This window comes from Lithobates pipiens, unplaced genomic scaffold, assembly GCF_037356315.1.
Source record: "Lithobates pipiens isolate NorthernLeopardFrog02 unplaced genomic scaffold, aLitPip1_a1.2 Scaffold_27, whole genome shotgun sequence".
In the NCBI taxonomy this organism is placed as follows: domain Eukaryota; kingdom Metazoa; phylum Chordata; class Amphibia; order Anura; family Ranidae; genus Lithobates; species Lithobates pipiens.
This window is the reverse complement of record NW_027507788.1, coordinates 27,028,188-27,048,091: the sequence shown is the minus strand read 5'-3', so window position 1 is coordinate 27,048,091 and position 19,904 is coordinate 27,028,188. Positions and strand designations below refer to the sequence as shown.

The window sequence follows — 19,904 nt, the reverse complement described above, 5'->3', positions numbered from 1 at the left end:
GAACATACAAGACCAAATGTTATATGGAGAGTGCTACAATAAAAGTGCAAAAAATATGATGAGAAAAAATAAAGAAATAAATATATAGTTAATATCTAAAGGAAGTCCATAAAAGTGACTAAAAAATCTTCATATGAAAATGTGACTTGGTGTGATTGCTTGGCCTCATGATACCTGTCACCTCTAGTAGAAGGAAGGCTTACCAGACCGCCAGCGACCCCTTCTTACTCAGGGAGGTCAAAGAGCGCGAATTGGATCACAGATCCCCAGAAATGAACTCCAGATCTCCTGTACCTCCTTGATCTCCTGGGCGTCTCTTGTCAATGACCTCTGTGTCCCGGACGGTCTCTCAATCACGGTAAGTATCCCTAGTGTTCAAAAGGTTTTGCACATCTTGCAAAAAAGATATGATACTACAAATAGTGTGATATTGTCTCATCAAAAAGATTTATTGGAGTAAATGATACAGATGCTGTTTGGGAGCTTCCAAAAGTCTCCAATTAGCATAAAAACAGGTTTAAAACAAAGAGTTGCTAGCAAGTAAAAAGTCCTGTATACAGACGTTTAAAAAGCGATCGCTCACCGAATCAATAAAAAATGTTGAGTTAAAAAAAAAAGCGATCGCTCATGTGCAGAGCGTGTGGGCGTGACAACGCTTTTTTTTTCTGACGATCGCTTCGTCAACAACTGACGTCATCAGGGGTACGCCGACCCACCTGTGCTGACACTCTAAATAGGTTGTTGGTAGAGCAGAGAAGCGCTGCTATAGGTTCAACCAGGGAATGAGCAAAGAGTGATAATTGGATGCAGACAGAAGCAGATCCCAATCCAACACAGCTGATCACGTTTGCAGAGACATAGAGACACTGTTTAGTGCATTGTCCATTCTGGAAACTCTCTACACTGCCATCTTGTGGCCAAAAAGGATAACTACAATATTGCCATAACACTATAATAAAATCTTGTTTGGGAATTTTGTAAAAAAAAAGGGAAGCTTGCTTCCATGCTTTACCAGCCTTACAATAGACAGTAAGTATCATTGCAAAATCTAGAAAAACATAGAATATTCCCGAAATCCACGAAAATATATAAAATAAAAATTTTTTTTTTTTTTTTGTACTTTTATCTGCATACAAGACCCTTTGGTGGATAAGATAAAGCATAATCTATTGTTTGGCAAAGAATGTGGGAATCTCTATCCCCACATATTCTGTCGGGAGACAGAATTTTATTGATAAAACAGTTGATGTCCCACTCTACATTCAAGCCTCCAGGTATATGAGAACCTAATCGGAATATCCAATTGGTCTCTGCCCTTGAGATATTATGTTTCCCATTGCTGCCTCGCCAGTGGGGTACATATTTCTCTAAGGCCACAAAGGTAGTTCCCCTGGGGTCTCGTCCGTTTTTCAAGTCATAATGCTTAGAAACATTATGCTTGTCAAAGCCTTCTTTAATGTTGGCTATGTGTTAGCCTAGCCTGATATGTAGCATACGTATAGGTCGGCCAAAATATTCCAGCCCACAAGGGCAAAGGAGGAGATAGACCACACACTTAGTGGTACACGTGATAAACGTTTTAATAGGAGATGTAACCCCTGTACCTGTTGAGGTGCCCAACAACTTTCTTCATATATTTTTAGTGCTGCAATTTTTTCTGAAGGACTTTTGATTGCTGAACTGCATTCTGTCAGGTATGCTGGGGCAGCACAAAAGCCTGTAGCCATAGTTAGGAAACTAGGAAGGTATTATGTTTTGCCTGTTGGACTGTGAATGTCTATCTTTGCACTTTTGCCAAGTAAAGTATTGAAACGTTGTCTTTGCCTGGTCTGAAGTTACAAAAGAAGTATATTGCAAGCAACTGGCAAGCACACAGCTAACAAGTGGGACATAGCATATTAGAGTATGAAGGTTTCATGTGTAATTGATTAATGTAAAGACACTTGTGGTTACCAAGAGTACCAGAAGTGTAACAAGCAGCCTGTCAATAGTGTGTACCTGTTATAGGTGGCACAGCCACTAGCAGCAAGGTAGATGTTGCTGGTACTCCTTCTGCAAGTGGTCTGTCTCCCATAGCAATGGGAGCAGATTGCATCACAGAGGTTCCACCAGAGGTACGTAAGGTTCAGGAATTAGGTTGAGTGCACGTGTGGAGCTCGCACAAAGTGCATGGCGGAGCCAACTCCTCTACTTGGGAGTAGTAGTGGAAAACACTGGACAGGTGTATGTGGACATTGGCCCAGCATGTCCCTCCAAAATGCATGTTAGTGTAAAGGTGCTCATTGTCATGGGAGGCCAAGAGTTAAATGTAGAATGGTTGCAGTGCCAGTGCACACAGATAAGACAATACATCCAACAAAATTGACCAGGATACTCTTTACTAAGGATAAACCAAACACCCCATGGTTCAGTTCACACCAGACCATAACGAACAGGCAAAAAATTCGGCAGAACACTGTTAAAGTCTATGGGACACGAACATGAATAATTAAAAGCGCTACTTTTAAAGGCTTATATGCAAGTTATTGTCATAAAAAGTGTTTGAGGACCTGGGTCCTGCCCCCCAGGGGACATGTATCAATTTAAAAAAAGTATTTAAAAATGGCCATTTTTTCGGGAGCAGTGATTGTTTTAATGCTTAAAGTGAAACAATAAAAATGAAATATTCCTTTAAATATTGTGACGGGGGGGGGGGGGTGTCTATAGTATGCCTGTAAAGTGGCGCATTTTTCCTGTGTTTAGAGCAATACCACAGCAAAATGGCATTTCTAAAGGAAAAATTGTCATTTAAAACTGATTGCGGAACAATTTTTTTTTATAAATTAACAAACCTAGGTTAGGCATGACCTATCCAAAGGAGGTCCCCTTAAATCTCCTCCATTAGCGAACTTACATAGTAAGGTTAGACTCAAAGGAGTCAAGTAGGTAGTGATTGTTTAGGTAAGTGTGTAAGGTTAGTGGGTGAGTTGAGAGCTTGGTTGTGACTGGGGTGAGTAGTGACTCAAAGGATCATTCAGGTAAGTGTGTAAGGTTTGTGTGAGGGGCGAGTGTTTGGCTGTGATTGGGGCAAGTGTTTGGTGGGAGTGGGGGGTTGGTGTGGTGATTTGGTTGAGTGTTGTGACATAGTGTACATTTTTTTTTTTGGGCCCTATGGGCACTATAAAAATCTGCTCCTTTAATGTTAGAGGCTTAAATGTAGCAACAAAAAGATCGCAAGTTCTGCACTTTCTCCATAGACAAAATGTTGGCATCGCTCTCTTTTAGGAGACGCACTTTCGCTCAGACAACATACCTAATATACAAAATAGACATTACTCTGCCTCGTATCATTATACTTATTCTCATTCTAAATCGAGGAGAGTTTCTATAGCAATTTACAAGTTAATACCCCATCAGGTAGTAGAAAGTTGGAGGAACCGAAATGGTAGGGCGGTGTTACTGAAACTCATTTACCTAACAAATGTGCATCATATAAAAACAGGTACTCAACTGTTAATGGAAAGAGCAGAGGGGTGACAATAATAGGGGGTGACTTTAATTTTGTTTTAAATCGGGATATGGACACTACTGAATCCTCAATGCCACAGATGGGTACCGATAAAAATAAATTTAATGATATGTTAGATAAATACCATTTAGTTGATATATGGAGGGCCTTTCATTCAATGGAGAAAATTTTTACGCTTTACTCAAAAGTTCATGGCACATATCATAGATTCGAATATTTTTAGACAAATCAGCTAGGAACGGCCACAGTCTCCTCCACGAGATAGGTAGTTTTGTTTGGTCGGACCATGCCCCCATATTTTTGGTGATTGATGTATCAAATGCCAATATAATAGGAGGCACTTGGAAATTAAACGATAATTTATTATATGACGAGGTCTGTTCTTCAGAGATCAGGTTGGCTATATCGAATTTTACACTAGATCATGTAATCAGGGAGGGAAACACTAAAATATATACTAAGGGGACTATTTATAAAACATGGAGCTAGGTTAAAAAAGCAAAAGGAAATAGATCAGCCCAGTTATTACAAGAAATAGCTAAATTGAAGAAACGGCACAACCAAAGTTAGGCATGGGAGATACTAATGGATTTGGCAGAAAAACTACTCAAATTACGAACTTTATTAAATGAACAAACATTATGGGTTAGGGATAAAAGTCATACCCTATATTATCAACAAGGAAATAAACCCGGTAAACTGCTAGCCAGAGTACTACGCCAGCGAGTAAATATAACATCTATTGCGATGGATAAGTCAGAAACAGGCGATATGGTATACGACCCAAAAGGAATTTTGATAAAATTTTATAACTTCTATTCCCGATTGTACAATATACCTAACCAACTAGCAGAGAGGGATCCTGAAATATTTCAACAGAATATACGACAATATATAAATGATACTGCTATACCGACTTTAACATCAATAGAGGTTGAGCAGTTAGAAAAGGAATTCTCAGATACTGAAATACAGAAGGTAATTGATGCATTAGTACCAGGAAAAAATCCCGGTCCAGATGGTTTTACCCCATGCTTCTATAAGTCATTCAAGGATTTATTAGTCCCAATTATGAAGCGGACCTTTAATTCAGTGTCTGCAGGCATATATTTCACTCATACCAAAACCTGAGAAAGACCACACAATGTGTGGAAACTACCAGCCAATCTCGCTGACAAATTATAATCTTCGATTATATTCAAAGATAATAGCCAATAGATTTACACCGAAAATGCCGACATATTCATCTAGATTAAAAGGGGTTTATAAAGGAATGAGAAGCACAGGATAATACCCTGAAAACCTTGACACTGGTGGAGTATGCCCAGAAACACGCCATCCCATCCTGTCTCTTGGCAATTGCTGCAGAGAAAGCTTTTGACAGGGTGGGATGGCGGTTTTTTAAAGAGATATTAAGACAACGGGGAGTGGGCCCACCGCTTCGGGAAAAAATAATGGTCCTATATAATAGTCCAACTGCCAGAATACGCGCAAATGGAGATTTATCTGATATAATTAATATAGCTAATGGAACCCGACAGGGGTGTCCCCTGCAATATGTATTGGCTATGGAACATCATCAGAAAATCGGATAGTGTGTATGGGGCATCATATTATAGGTTCACCAACAGTTGAGTATTCCCCACAGCCTTAGCCTTGTCCCAAGGCATTGATTAAAATGACCCTATGTGTGCAGTAAAGTGACCCTTTAACAGTGCCTAACGTAGCCCAGAAGAATCCATGTGGGCATGCCTTCCACATGACTACAAATAAAGATTGTTGCGCAAACTCAAAAAAATATAAATAAAAAATAAAATAAAATAAATAAAATGGCAGCTCGCACTATATTGCAGGGAACAATATGCACAATATAAACAAAGAAAAGCAAAAAAATATAAGTGCATTTAAAGTAACGCATTCATGTGTAAAAGTCCAAAACAGGTACTGAAGGTTCAGTGAATCCACAACAGATCTCCCTCCACCTCATTCAGCAGAGATAAGGATAGTAGGGGTCCCATCACCATTACCCAACACGACAGACCCTTACCACCAGTGCAACGATAATGCACAAATAGAAAAGCCACTTTGCTCCACTACTCCTCACAAGCCGTACACTGGAACCAGAAATCTCTCCAATCATGAACAGGTTTTAAGATTCCCATGTAGTTCAGCAGTCATGTGGATATAGAAAAATAACAACGCTCATTGCGCACATATCTTAAAAAAACGATGCCCAATTTATTAGGAAAAAACAATTCCACTCACATTTAAGCTGATTAAAATAGGCAAAACAACTGAAGCGTCCAGCGCTTCATTGTTTTTTTTTTTTTACATAATATACTGTATATGTCATATATAATAGTATTAGAAAGTATAAATGTTTGAGTCTTTTTTATTTTATATATCATATATATTATTATCGGAAACTATAATGGTTTGGGTCTTTTTATTTTATATATCATATACTGTGTATGTTATTATTACAATCGATAACGGTTTGAGTCTATTTTATTTTACATGTCATGTACCGTATATTATTCTTTCTGTTCTTTTCAGTTTTATCATTTTTGTAAGATTGATGATGTATGTTTGTGTTGTATTTGTTTACATAATATGTACATCACTTATATTATTATAGGGAACTATAATTGTTTGAGTTGATTTTATTTTCTATATCATATACAGTATATAAATATCATTATTAAAATCTATAATGGTTTGAGTCTACTTTATTTTACATGCCATGAATATTATTCTTTTTGTTCCTTTTAAAAACACACACACATGCACAGATTTTGTTTCTTCTGATTTGTTGTGAAGGAGAATTTGTTTTTCTTTAACCACTTAAGGACCGGCACACGCCGATATATGTCGGCAGAATGGCACAACTTGGCACAATAACGTACCGGTACGTGATTCTTTAAGTGCCCAGCTGTGGGTCGGGAGCCGTGGCCGCGGGACCAGCGGACCCGATCGCCGCTGGTGTCCCGCGATCGGGTCACAGAGCTGAAGAATGAAGAGAGGTGTAAACAAACCTCTCCCCGTACTTCCCTGTGTGGCTGTCACGATCGTCTCTTCCCTTTTATAAGGAAGGACGATCAGTGACGTCACATGCCAGGCCACGCCCCCCTACGATAAAAAAAAAACACACAACGTCATACATAACACTACACTGCCCCCTAGTGGTTAACTCCTTCACTGCCAGTGTCATTTACAAAGGAATCAATGCATTTAAATAGCATTGATTTCTGTATATCTGAAAATGGTCATTTTTGAAAAATGTGTCAAAAATGTCCGATGTGTCTGCCACAATGTTGCAGGCACAATAAAAATCGCTGATCGCCACCATTACTAGTAAAAAAAAATTATTAACATAAATGCTATAAAACTATCCCCTATTTTGTAAACGCTATAACTTTTGCGCAAACCAATCAATAATCGCTAATTGCGATTTTTTTACCAAAAATATGTAGAAGAATACGTATCGGCCTAAACTGAGGAAAAAAAAAGTTTTTTTATATATTTTTTGGGGATATTTATTATAGCAAATAGTAAAAAATATAGCGTTAATTTTCAAAATTGCCGCTCTATTTTTGTTTATAGCGCAAAAAATAAAAACCGCAGGGGTGATCAAATACCACCAAAAGAAAGCTCTATTTGTGGGGAAAAAAAGGACAGCAATTTTGTTTGGGAGCCATGTCGCATGATCGCGCAATTGTCAGTTAAAGCAACACAGTGCCGAATCGCAAAAAAGGGGCCTGGTCCTTTGGCTGCAAATTGGTCCAGGGCTTAAGTGGTTAAGGAGTCTTTCTACTTACAGTGCAGAGGTTCGGCGATGGGTTCAAATGTTGCCCTCCCCATGCAAATGCTTTCATGGATATAGTAGGGAATTTGTTTATTTACAACAATATTTTGTTTCTGCAGAATGGTTTCTGCTGGTTAAGATTTATTGATGATGTGTTTGCTATATGGGGGGAACCTATGAGATTCTGATGTTGTTCCATGCCTATATAAATGATCTATTACCCAGGCTAAAGTTTAATATCATATGGCGTAAAGAACAGGTTTTCCTTTCTTGAGAATTCTTTAAAAATACATGAGAATCAGATAGTGAGTGATTTGTGTACTAAACCCAGTGATAACAATGAATTACTTCATTACAAGGGTTGTCATTTACCTGGGGCATTTAAATCTGTCCCCAAGAGCCAATTATGTTGGGTTCCTAGAATTGTGACATATCTGGTAAAATGTGAAAACAGGCTTGTAGGAATGGAACAGAGGTTAACTCAAAGAGAATATTCTTCACGTCTTGTATGAAGAGAGAGAGAGTTAATTTAACCCAATCTCATATAAATACCTCAGGTAGTAAAAAGATACCATTTATATAACAAGCCCATCCCTTCTCCTATAAGATATAATATCCCTAAATATCACCGGTTCATCTTACATGATAATGATCCCTTTATCTCTGAATTCTGTGCCCCTCCTTTACAATCATATAGGAGAGGTAGGATCGGGACTTTTTTTCTCAGAGGATAGGTGAAGGAACTCACCCTTTCTGAGTTACCCCGTGTCTCTGCCCCTACCTACCTCAAAGGACCGTTCCTTGGTTCCACCCCCCTACCCACCTCCTAGTAGGGCCTTTTTAGAATATACAGAGCCAAGTAACATTTGTGGTACTAATTTGTATGACATTTTTTTACCACCTCCCGCCCACCGTATAGGCAAATGGCGGCAGCGGGGTGGTTCTACTGTTCTGGGATGATGTCATATGACGTGCCACTCTGACCATGCTTGTGCAACCATGCGAAGATCAGTGGCGCACTGTGTCCTCAGGATGTGGCGCATCCACGATCCTGGTAAAGAGCCGATGACTAGGATTTTTACCCAAGTGATTGGACATAGCTGATCACATTTAAACAAGGAAATGCTGGTTATCGGCTTTTCTCTCCACACAGACAGCGTGTGAGGAGAGGAAAGCCGATCGGCGGCCTTTCCTCCCAGGGGAGACCTGCACAGATAATCAGGGCACTGATTATCAGTGCAGCCCCAACAGTGTCCATTGGCGATGCCAGTCAGTGCCCATCAGTGTTGCCAATTAGCGACCATCAGTGATGTCAATCAGTGCTGCCTTTCAGTCCCCCTCAGTGCCTGCTCATCAGTGCCGCCCATCAGTGCAGCCTCTCCGACACTTTTTTTCTCAGTCTCTTTTCAGCAAAAAAGAAAAAACCCAGTGGCATTTGAGCAAAAGAAAGATCTATCGGTCTCAAAAAAATATATATATATAAAAATGTCATATGGGTACTGTGGCATGACCACGCAATTGTCATTGAAAGGGTGACGGTGTGGAAAGCTGAAAATTGGCCTGGCAGGGAGGCGGTAAAAGCGCCCGGTATTTGGTTTCTGCTGGTTAAGATTTATTGATGATGTGTTTGCTATATGGGGGGAACCTATGAGATTCTGACGTTGTTCCATGCCTATATAAATGATCTATTACCCAGGCTAAAGTTTAATATCATATGGCGTAAAGAACAGGTTTTCCTTTCTTGAGAATTCTTTAAAAATACATGAGAATCAGATAGTGAGTGATTTGTGTACTAAACCCAGTGATAAAAATGTATTACTTCATTACAAGGGTTGTCATTTACCTGGGGCGTTTAAATCTGTCCCCAAGAGCCAATTATGTTGGGTTCCTAGAATTGTGACATATCTGGTAAAATGTGAAAACAGGCTTGTAGGAATGGAACAGAGGTTTACTCAAAGAGAATATTCTTCACGTCTTGTATGAAGAGAGAGAGTTAATTTAACCCAATCTCATATAAATACCTCAGGTAGTAAAAAGATACCATTTATATAACAAGCCCATCCCTTCTCCTATAAGATATATTATCCCTAAATATCACCGGTTCATCTTACATGATAATGATCCCTTTATCTCTGAATTCTGTGCCCCTCCTTTACAATCATATAGGAGAGGTAGGATCGGGACTTTTTTTCTCAGAGGATAGGTGAAGGAACTCACCCTTTCTGAGTTACCCCCGTGTCTCTGCCCCTACCTACCTCAAAGGACCGTTCCTTGGTTCCACCCCCCTACCCATCTCCTAGTAGGGCCTTTTTAGAATATACAGAGCCAAGTAACATTTGTGGTACTAATAATTTGTATGACATTTTTTTACCACCTCCCGCCCACCGTATAGGCAAATGGCGGCAGCGGGGTGGTTCTACTGTTCTGGGATGATGTCATATGACGTGCCACTCTGACCATGCTTGTGCAACCATGCGAAGATCAGTGGTGCACTGTGTCCTCAGGATGTGGCGCATCCACGATCCTGGTAAAGAGCCGATGACTAGGATTTTTACCCAAGTGATTGGACATAGCTGATCACATTTAAACAAGGAAATGCTGGTTATCGGCTTTTCTCTCCACACAGACAGCGTGTGAGGAGAGGAAAGCCGATCGGCGGCCTTTCCTCCCAGGGGAGACCTGCACAGATAATCAGGGCACTGATTATCAGTGCAGCCCCAACAGTGCCCATTGGCGATGCCAGTCAGTGCCCATCAGTGTTGCCAATCAGCGACCATCAGTGATGTCAATCAGTGCTGCCTTTCAGTCCCCCTCAGTGCCTGCTCATCAGTGCCGTCCATCAGTGCAGCCTCTCCGACACTTTTTTTCTCAGTCTCTTTTCAGCAAAAAAGAAAAAACCCAGTGGCATTTGAGCAAAAGAAAGATCTATCGGTCTCAAAAAAAATATATATATAAAAATGTCATATGTGTACTCTGGCATGACCACGCAATTGTCATTGAAAGGGCGACGGTGTGGAAAGCTGAAAATTGGCCTGGCAGGGAGGGGGTAAAAGCGCCCGGTAGGCAAGTAGTTAATGATAGCAAGCAGTAAAATAGAAGCCCGGCAGTCAACAACAATAGACCCCAAGCAACAATGGACCACCTGCAACAAAATACCCCCCCCCCCCAGCAACAACAGATCTCCCCGCAGACAGCATCAGCAGACCCTCCAGACGCCAGCTACAATAGACTGCTCCTTGAACAGTAGATCATTCAAAGCAACATTACATAAGACTCACCCCAGGAACAATAGATCCCCCAGCAGCTAGCATCAATAGACACTGTAGCACAACCAAGCACCCCATGCCATTACATACATTCAGTGCTTACATTGACTGAACTGCGTTCCCCCACGTTCCCACTGAAAAAAAGTCCTGGGTAGGACTGTATGGGACCAACTGATTAGATCTGACCAAATTATTCCTTCTAAACCATCTGTCAGCTTTTTGGAATCACTTAACACAGCTTCATTCCCCTGTTTGAATTATATCCAATGCAATTGTATCAATAGAGATCCAAAATCCCACATAGAGGGACCGATATAAAAATGTAAGATTATTAAGTGTTCTTGCATAGCAAGAGCACTTACTGTTATCTCACATATATATTATTATTATTATAGCCAAATTTACCACACTAACTCCTCCCACAGCTTTTACACTACATAGACAGTAATACACCAAAACGTGCCGATTGTCCCCAATTGGTGTGCTATTACTTTGTGGAACGTTTCGCCGAATGGTCCACAAAATAATTTGTCCCATAGGAATGAATGGCGAAATGTTTAAAACTAGAGTGGGAGTTGACAAAAGCTGACAACCCCATGACCAGCCAAAACATTATGACCAGCCAAAATATTATGACCAGCCAAAACATTATGATCAGCCAAAACATTATGACCCCCCCCAGTTACTCTGCCCACTCCAGTAGGTGGAGGCAAGAACACTTCACACAATTTCCCCAGAAATTGTAGGTTTTCTAGTTTTACAGGTCAGTCTTCATTTGTTGTATATTTTATCGAATTTTCTTCATGTGGGTGAGATAATCCAGAAGCAAGGGTGGACTGACAACTCATGGGGCCCCCGGGCAATAGGAGATTATGAGGCCACACAGTATACACACACAGTATACACACACAGTATACACACACACACACACAGTATACACACACAGTATACACACACAGTATACACACACAGTATACACACACACACACACACACACAGTATACACACACAGTATACACACACACACACACACACAGTATACAGAAGGTGACTTTGTTGAAAAGGGACATACAGTGTCACAACTAAAATTCTTGGTTATTGATGGAGTAAAGAAAAACAGACGAGGGGGTGATCATGAGCTGTTTTTAAAAAGACTGGAAGGACAATGGATACACCGATTAGACACTTTAATCCCTAGGGGATGGAACTCTATCTGTGACTTACATTTATTTTTGTGATTGAATGATCTATATTATTATATCTGTGTTAACACAAAGCGCACTAAGATGATTCCTGAGTGATCTGTGATTATTGATATACATTATCATACTATATGAAGGGGGTAAACTACAGTACATTTATTTGAAAACATAGAGGGGAAAAGGGGGGAAAAATTAGGGGACATTTATTGTACAGTTTACATTTGTGCATATTGTTCATTTACTACTGATGTTTTATATTAATAATCATTTTGCTTGTGTTTTTAAATAATGTTTCTTGTTTGTAATTTAGTCCTAATTTTGGCTGTTTTTAATTTTTGTTACAGGCTTTCTACGGGTTATCTTTTCCTCCTTTGGAGTGAGGAACAAATGTCATTTGATAGCTATCATTCAGAAACAACAAAAAACAATTGTATTAGGTGTTACTGATGTGTGATATTTGATTCATTCCTTCCTGCTTTAAATGATTTGTTTTAGAGAGATGTACTAGTATTGGGACACCTGCCTTTACACGCACATACACTTTAATGGCATCCCAATCTTAGTCCATAGGGTAGTAGTTCAATATTGAGTTAGCCCACCCTTTGCAGCTTCAACTCTTCTGGGAAGGCCGTCCACAAGGTTTAGGAATGTGTCTATGGGAATGTTGGACCATTCTTCTAGAAGCACATTTGTGAGGTCAGGCACTGATGTTGGACGAGAAGGCGTGGCTCTCAGTCTCCACTCTAATTCATCCCAAAGGTGTTCTATTGGGTTGAAGTCAGACCAGTCAAGTTCCTCCACCCCTAACTCACTTATCTATGCCTTTTCAATACTTTTGACAATATAGTGTATATCATTTTTTTATTTTTTATTTTTGTAATTTTGTCCTAATTTTGTCTGTTTTTAATTTTTGTAACAGGTTTTCTACAGGTTCATTTTTCCTCCTTTGGAGTGAGGAACAAATGTCATTTGATAGCTATCATTCAGAAACAACTAAAAACAATTGTATTAGGTGTTTCTGGAGTGTGATAAATGATTAATTTGCTCCTGCTTTAAATGATTTGCTTGTTAGAGAGATATACTGTGCATATATACATATATATATATATATCTACATATATATATATATATATATATATATACATATACACATACATATTATATATATATAGATAGATAGATAGATAGATAGATAGATAGATAGATAGATAGATAGATAGATAGATAGATAGATAGAAAGATATAGTATATCCCTCCAACAAGAAAATAATTTAAAGCAGGAATATATATATATATATATATATATATATATATATATATATATATATATATATGTATATATACACTATATTACCAAAAGTATCGGGAAGCCTGCCTTTACACACACATGAACTTTAATGGGATCCCAGTCTTAGTCCGTAGGGTTCAATATTGAGTTGGCCCACCCTTTGCAGCTATAACAGCTTCAACTCTTCTGGGGAGGCTGTCCACAAGGTTTGAGAGTGTGTCTATGGGAATGTTGGACCATTCTTCCAAAAGCGCATTTGTGAGGTCAGGCACTGATGTGGATGAGAAGGCTTGGCTCGCAGTCTCCACTCTAATTCATAATTCATCCCAAAGGTGTTCTATGGGGTTGAGGTCAGGACTCAGTGTAGACCAGTCAAGTTGCTCCACCCCAAACTCGCTCATCCATGTCTTGTCAATACTTTTGACAATATAGTCATTTTCTTTTCATTTTATCATCAATTCCCAACTCAACTATGCAAATTCCCTCTACCTAGGACTTCCAAAATACCAGATTTCACGTCTACAAACCGTCCAGAACACAGCAGCCAGACTGGTAACTGGAAAAAAAAACATGGGAATCAATCACCCCGTCCCTGAGGACTAGGGTGACCACAATTCCAAACTGCTATTCAGGGACAATTTTGCCAGGGGGGGGGGGGGGGGATGTTGAATGTAGTCTCGGGGTTGACGGGGATTTCAGGGGCGAGTGATCAAATCATATTATTTCTATTACTACATTGTAATATATAATGAAATAGTTCAACTCACCATAATGCAGAAACATTGGGAACCCTGAGCTTGTCACTTGCCACAAGATGCAGCATGCCACCGTAGGCTGCCACCAGATGTGGTGGGTCACTTGCCCCCATAGCCTGCCACCAGATGCAGTGGCACTTGCCACCCTGCGCTCGGGTAAGTCCCTTGATCCAAGTGCCTACCTGATTCCTACACTGACCTACCTGTCCACTACACTGACCCCTACACCGACCTACCTGCCCAATACACTGACCCCCTACGCTGACCTACCTGCCCATCACTACACTGACCCCTACGCTGACCTACCTGCCCACTACACTGACCCCTACGCTGACCTACCTGCCCACTAAACTGACCCCTACGCTGACCTACCTGCCCACTATACTGACCTACCTGACCCCTAAAATGGCATACCTGCCCACTATACTGACCTACCTGACCCCTACAATGACCTGCCTGACCACTATAGCCTACCTGACCTCTACCATGACCCACCTGCCCACTACACTGACTTCCCTGTCTCCTGCACCTAGCTACCTGACCCCCCTGACCACTACACTCCTTACTGCACTACTCACACTACTGACTACTCCCCCACACAAATATAAGGTAGATCGGTGGATTTCACTCACCACTCCCGGCCAGGATTCCATGAAGATCATCCATAGATGTCTGCTATCCCCCAGTCACTCCTCTGTACCCCCCGCAGGCCGAGATCTCCCTCAGCAGCTGCCATACGCTCGTCTGCATCGAGCACCGCCCCTCCCCCTCACACACATGGGCTGCCTGTGGCCCGCACCTGAGGAATCATGGGGGACAGCCAGGGCAGGCTGGACCACTGGAGTCCCTGAGCGGGGGGGGGAACCCGGAGGCTGAGGAGTGTCTGCCTCATTGAAGGTGTGTGGTGATTATATGGGCTGGAGCCTGGAAGAAGTCACTTGGGCTGCCCACCCCCACGGTACACCACTGGGCTGGCCCGGCCGAATGACATCATTGACAATGGAAAATCACAAACGGCTGCATCAGTTTCATTCCGGGACACTGTATTGTCCCGGAATGAAGGTGCCCGGGACCCGGGACAGACCTGCTAATTGCGGGAATGTCCCGGGCAATCCGGGACACGTGGGCACCCCCCCCTTTCAGAACACGCGGTGATCGTGGGGGGGGGGGGTTGGGGGGCTTCACACCGGAGCCGGTCGGCACACCGATCCTGCATGCACAGTGTAGATATAAAGGAGGGGGAGGGGCTACACTGTGCTCGGGACCAATCAGAGCCGCGACCGGAGAAGGAGATGGGGGGGCGGGCTGTGTATCCTGTCATTACCGTACTCATCCGCGGCTCCATCTCCAGCCCGATCTCGGCACTCAGCACAGGACAGTCCGGGGATGCGGAGCGAAGCTGTAGGCCGCGTCTCTATGGAAACGGCTTCCTGGGGGTCCTTCCACCGGCTCGGGCTGTCCGGCGCTCTGCCTGTGCGGAGGTCGGTCTGCCTGTGCGCAGCCTGTCAGTCCTCATAGCGGGACGCGATAGGAGAGAAGGACTTGGTGGAATATATGACAGAGATTCATGTCTGTGTTCATTGTGGTTTATGTTTTTGTGTATTATATATGTATATAGGGTGTTCTTGCATAACAAAAAATAATTGAAAAAAATAAATAAAAAAATGTAAGAAAAAAATATGGACACGTGACCTGCAGTCTAAAAATAGCTGCAAACGGTCAGGCACTGTGACGTCACTGTGGTCACATGACCTGCACCTTATAAAATAGCCCTGCAGAGGGGGAAACTCTCAGTTGAGTTCAGCTCTTCATACTGGTAGCATCTACTGCAGAGCTCTCCTGACTGATTGATTTCTATTCGGTCAGATTCTCTCCAGTTATTGGAATTGTAAATCAATTGATTGATTGGCATTAATTCTTTAATCCTTCTATTAATAGTAATTGCCATTTCCTGTCAGTTACAAAAAAAATAAAAAATGAGAAACAAAATTCTTGCCGTTTTTCTTTTTCTGTTGGTTCCTTGGGAGCTAAACAGAAATCCCGACATCCAATCCCCAGAGGTCCCCATGGATGGGGGGGAGGGGATTGTGGAGATACAGCAGCCAGTGAAGATTCCGATGATCTTTAGAACCCTCTACCCATGGGCTGTGCCCAAAGAAGTCATCAGAGGGTCCCCACAGACCCGCATTGAGGAGGGGGAGGAGAACACGAGGAGGACGGAGCGGCCAGCGGAGGAAGCAGTCAGAGGAGTTGGAAATGACCCTCCAGAACCCATCAGGTGGGTTTCATTCCTGACCCGTCCTCCAATCTTGCTCAGTTTGGCAGTCCTGGTAACTTTTCTGATTCTGAAGCACATCCTGCGCCAAAATCACCTGTCCAGAACATTAGTACGCTATTTGATGTTCATGGAGCTGAGCGGATTAGTTCATCAATTGATAGATATCTGGAACAGACGAGGGACATCCTTCGAGAACGTAATCCAACAACTCATCAGGTGGGTGTCATTCCTGACCCGTCCTCCAATCTTGCTCAGCTTTGCAGTCCTGGCGAGTTTTCTGATTCTGAAGCACATCCTGCGCCAAAATCACCTGTCCAGAACATTAGTACGCCATTTGATGTTCATGGAGCTGAGCGGAGTAGTTCATCAATTGATCGATATCTGGAACAGACGAGGGACATCCTTCAAGAATGTAATCCAACAACTCATCAGGTGGGTGTCATTCCTGACCCGTCCTCCATCATGGTTTAGCATGGCACTCCTGATATGTACTCTGATTCTGAAGCACATCCTGCACCAAAATCACCTGGCCGGAATATTAGGATATTATTCAACGTTCCTGCAGCTGTGTGGATTCATGTATCTACTGATTGATATCTGGAACAGGCGAAGGCCAGCCTTCGAGAACATGATCCTACCCCTGTCTATAAGTGCTGGTGATTGGTACCATAGGGTGGTCGCCAGGTTCTGGTCAGTCTGGTCCAGGGGGTGGGTGGCATTAGTGAACACAGTCCCACCCCTGCATATAAATGCTGGTGATTGGTACCATAGGGTGGTCGCCAGGTTCTGGTCAGTCTGGTCCAGGGGGTGGGTGGCATTGGAGAACACAGTCCCACCCCTGCTTATAAATGTTGGTGTTTGGTACCAATGGGTGGTGGCCGGGCTTCAGTCTGTGTGGTCCAATGTTTGGGGGGCATTGGAGAACACAGTCCTACCCGTACTTATAGAAATTGTTACTGAGCACCGGTTAGAATGCCTTCTGGGGCTTATCACTATGCTGGTGATACTACTCCTAATATATTTCAAGCCGTTCTACCGACTGTTACAACCAACAAGTAGCAATATCACCCCACCACCAAGTGATGCCATTGTACCACCGAGTGAGGACACCATTGTACCAGCAAGTGAAACCATCGTATCAGCAAGTGAAAATGCAGTGAGTGCCATGGAGGAGACGTCCATTCCCAGTGTTGCACTGACCAGGAATTACACGAGTCCTGGGAGAAATGAGAAACTTCCAAGCAAATGCATGACCCCAGCAATGGGTTCCGGCCTTAACCCACGATGGAGTACATTTACTCTCCATCACAGCGTGGTACGTCGTAGGAAAAATTTGAACAGAGCTATGGAAGAGACGGACATTCCTGATCCCAGCATCACACCTCCTCGAGCTTCCCTTTCTGCTAGGCTAAGCCATCGTATAAAGAAGATCAAATCAGAAATGGTGGCCCGGAGCAGGAATATGTTCCCACGAAAGAGTGACATCACCCCTCCGAGTGATGTCATCACTCCACCACCTAGCAAAAAGGCAGCGAGCGCCATGGAGGAGATGACCTTTCCAATTCCCAGCGTCTCACCTACCGGGAATGACACTAGGTCTGGGAGTGAGGAGAACCTTCCAAGCAAATCCACGACCCCAGCAATGGATTCCAGCCTTAGGCCACAATGGAGTACATTTATTCACCATCCCAGAGTGGTACGTCGTAGGAAAAATGTGAAAAGAGCTTTGGACAGGAGTGACGTCACCATTCCCAGCGTGGCACCTACCGGGAATGACACTAGGCCTGGGAGTGAGGAGAACCTTCCAAGCAAATCCACGACCCCAGCAATGGATTCCAGCCTTAGGCCACAATGGAGTACATTTATTCACCATCCCAGAGTGCTACGTCGTAGGAGAAAAGTGAAAAGAGCTTTGGACAGGACTGGCGTCACCATTCCCAGAGCCACGCCTCCTTGGGATCACAGCAACTTCATGCCAAAGAATGGTAGTATCTTCTCATTACCAATTTTCCTTAGGTCACCGGTGACTGATCACTTCCATGCACAATCGGATTCCAGCATTAATCAACAAACGGCAACACTGACTGTTGATCCCAATGATGAAACTCCTAATAATCCTCAAACCCGTCTTCACCTACAAGAATTATTCCAGGTAGTGAAGAAGCGCAGGGCGACCAAGGAGGACTGCCAGGAGTCTTAAATCGGATCTTTACTTTTCATAGCGCTCCAGCGCTATGGTGTCCCGGAGCCACTGCCAGCTTTGGCCAGGTGACTTCAAGGTACCAATCTCCACCCGATTTAATTGACCGGGGGTAGAGAGGTGGGTGCAGAAGGGCAGGGGGGGTAGAGAGGTGGGGGCAAAAGAGCAGGTGAGTAGAGAGGTGGGGGCAGAAGGGGGGGTTAGAGAGGTGGGGGCAGGGGAGTAGAGAGGTGGGGGCAGAAGGGGGGGTTAGAGAGGTGGGGGCAGGGTAGATAGGTGGGGGAAGAAGGGGGGGTTAGAGAGGTGGGGGCAGGGGAGTAGAGAGGTGAGGCAGAAGAGCAGGTGAGTAGAGAGGTTGGGGGCAGAAGAGCAGGGGTGTAGAGACGTGAGGGCAGAAGACCCTGCTCTGCGGGGGCGGGCCTTATAGAACAGAGGCCAAATATGGGCAGCACAGAGGCTTAGTGGTGAGCCTTGCAGCACTGGGGTCCATGGTTCACATCCTGACCAGGACACTATCTGCATGGAGTTTGCATGTTCTCCCTGTGCTTGCGTGGGTTTCCTCCGGGTTCTCCGGTTTCCTCCCACACTAAAAAAAAAAAAACATGCCACTTTTTTGCGTTGGTGGTGCAGTGGTGAGCACAGCTGCTTTCTAAGCAGATGACCCGGGTTCGATTCCCGGCCAACGCTCTCTCCAAGATGTCTGCCCCACCTTCTCAGTGTATGGAGTCCCCAGGGGGGAAAGTGCTGTACAAATTAAGTGTTGAGTATATATGAAAAAGGAAAGAGATTGTGGGACTTTATATGAAGCACACTACTAAATGAATGAGCATAATAACCGTTTTATCACAAAGGGCATATATACATATAAATTGGTAGAGAAGGTATATATAATGTAATATAATAAAAAAGATCGACAGATATCATCAAAACAATTGATAGTCCTCAATAATTCCAACATGAGACACATAATTCACATAATTGTAGCCCGGATTCCAGGCTACAAATTGTTCCTTCATTTAGATATCCGGGTATTACGGGTTCAACCGGCTACAAGGGCGAGTTCAGAGGGTGGTGATAAATGGGGAGCACTCGGAATGGTCGGGGGTGGGTAGTGGGGTCCCCCAGGGTTCTGTGCTGGGACCAATCCTATTTAATTTGTACATAAACGACCTGGAGGAGGGGGATGGGGGAAACAGTCCAATCTCTGTATTTGTGGACAATACTAAGCTAAACAGAGCAATAACCTTGCAAGAAGATCTGAACAAATGAATGTGGGGGAGGGGCAACTACATGGCAAATGAGGTTCAATGTAGAGAAATGTAAAATAATGCATTTATGTGGTAAAAATCTGAATGCAATCTATAGACTGGGGGGAGGGGAACCTCTGGGGGGGTCTAGGATGGAGAAGGACCTGGGGGGAGGGGAACCTCTGGGGGGGTCTAGGATGGAGAAGGACCTGGGGGGAGGGGAACCTCTGGGGGGATGTAGGATGGAGAAGGACCTGGGGGTCCTAGTAGATGATGGGCTCAGCAATGCCAAGCTGCTGCTAACAAAGCAAACAGAATATTGGCATTAAAAAGGGATCAACTCCAGAGATAAAAG

At 43.1% G+C, this 19,904-nt stretch overlaps 1 non-coding gene across 1 annotated transcript; it reads left to right on the top strand.

The window, feature by feature from the left end:
- Nucleotides 1-18,917: 18,917 nt before the first annotated feature.
- TRNAR-UCU (transfer RNA arginine (anticodon UCU)) lies at nucleotides 18,918-18,989 on the top strand. The gene has a single exon. It is a non-coding gene; the product is annotated as a tRNA-Arg (tRNA).
- Nucleotides 18,990-19,904: the final 915 nt, after the last annotated feature.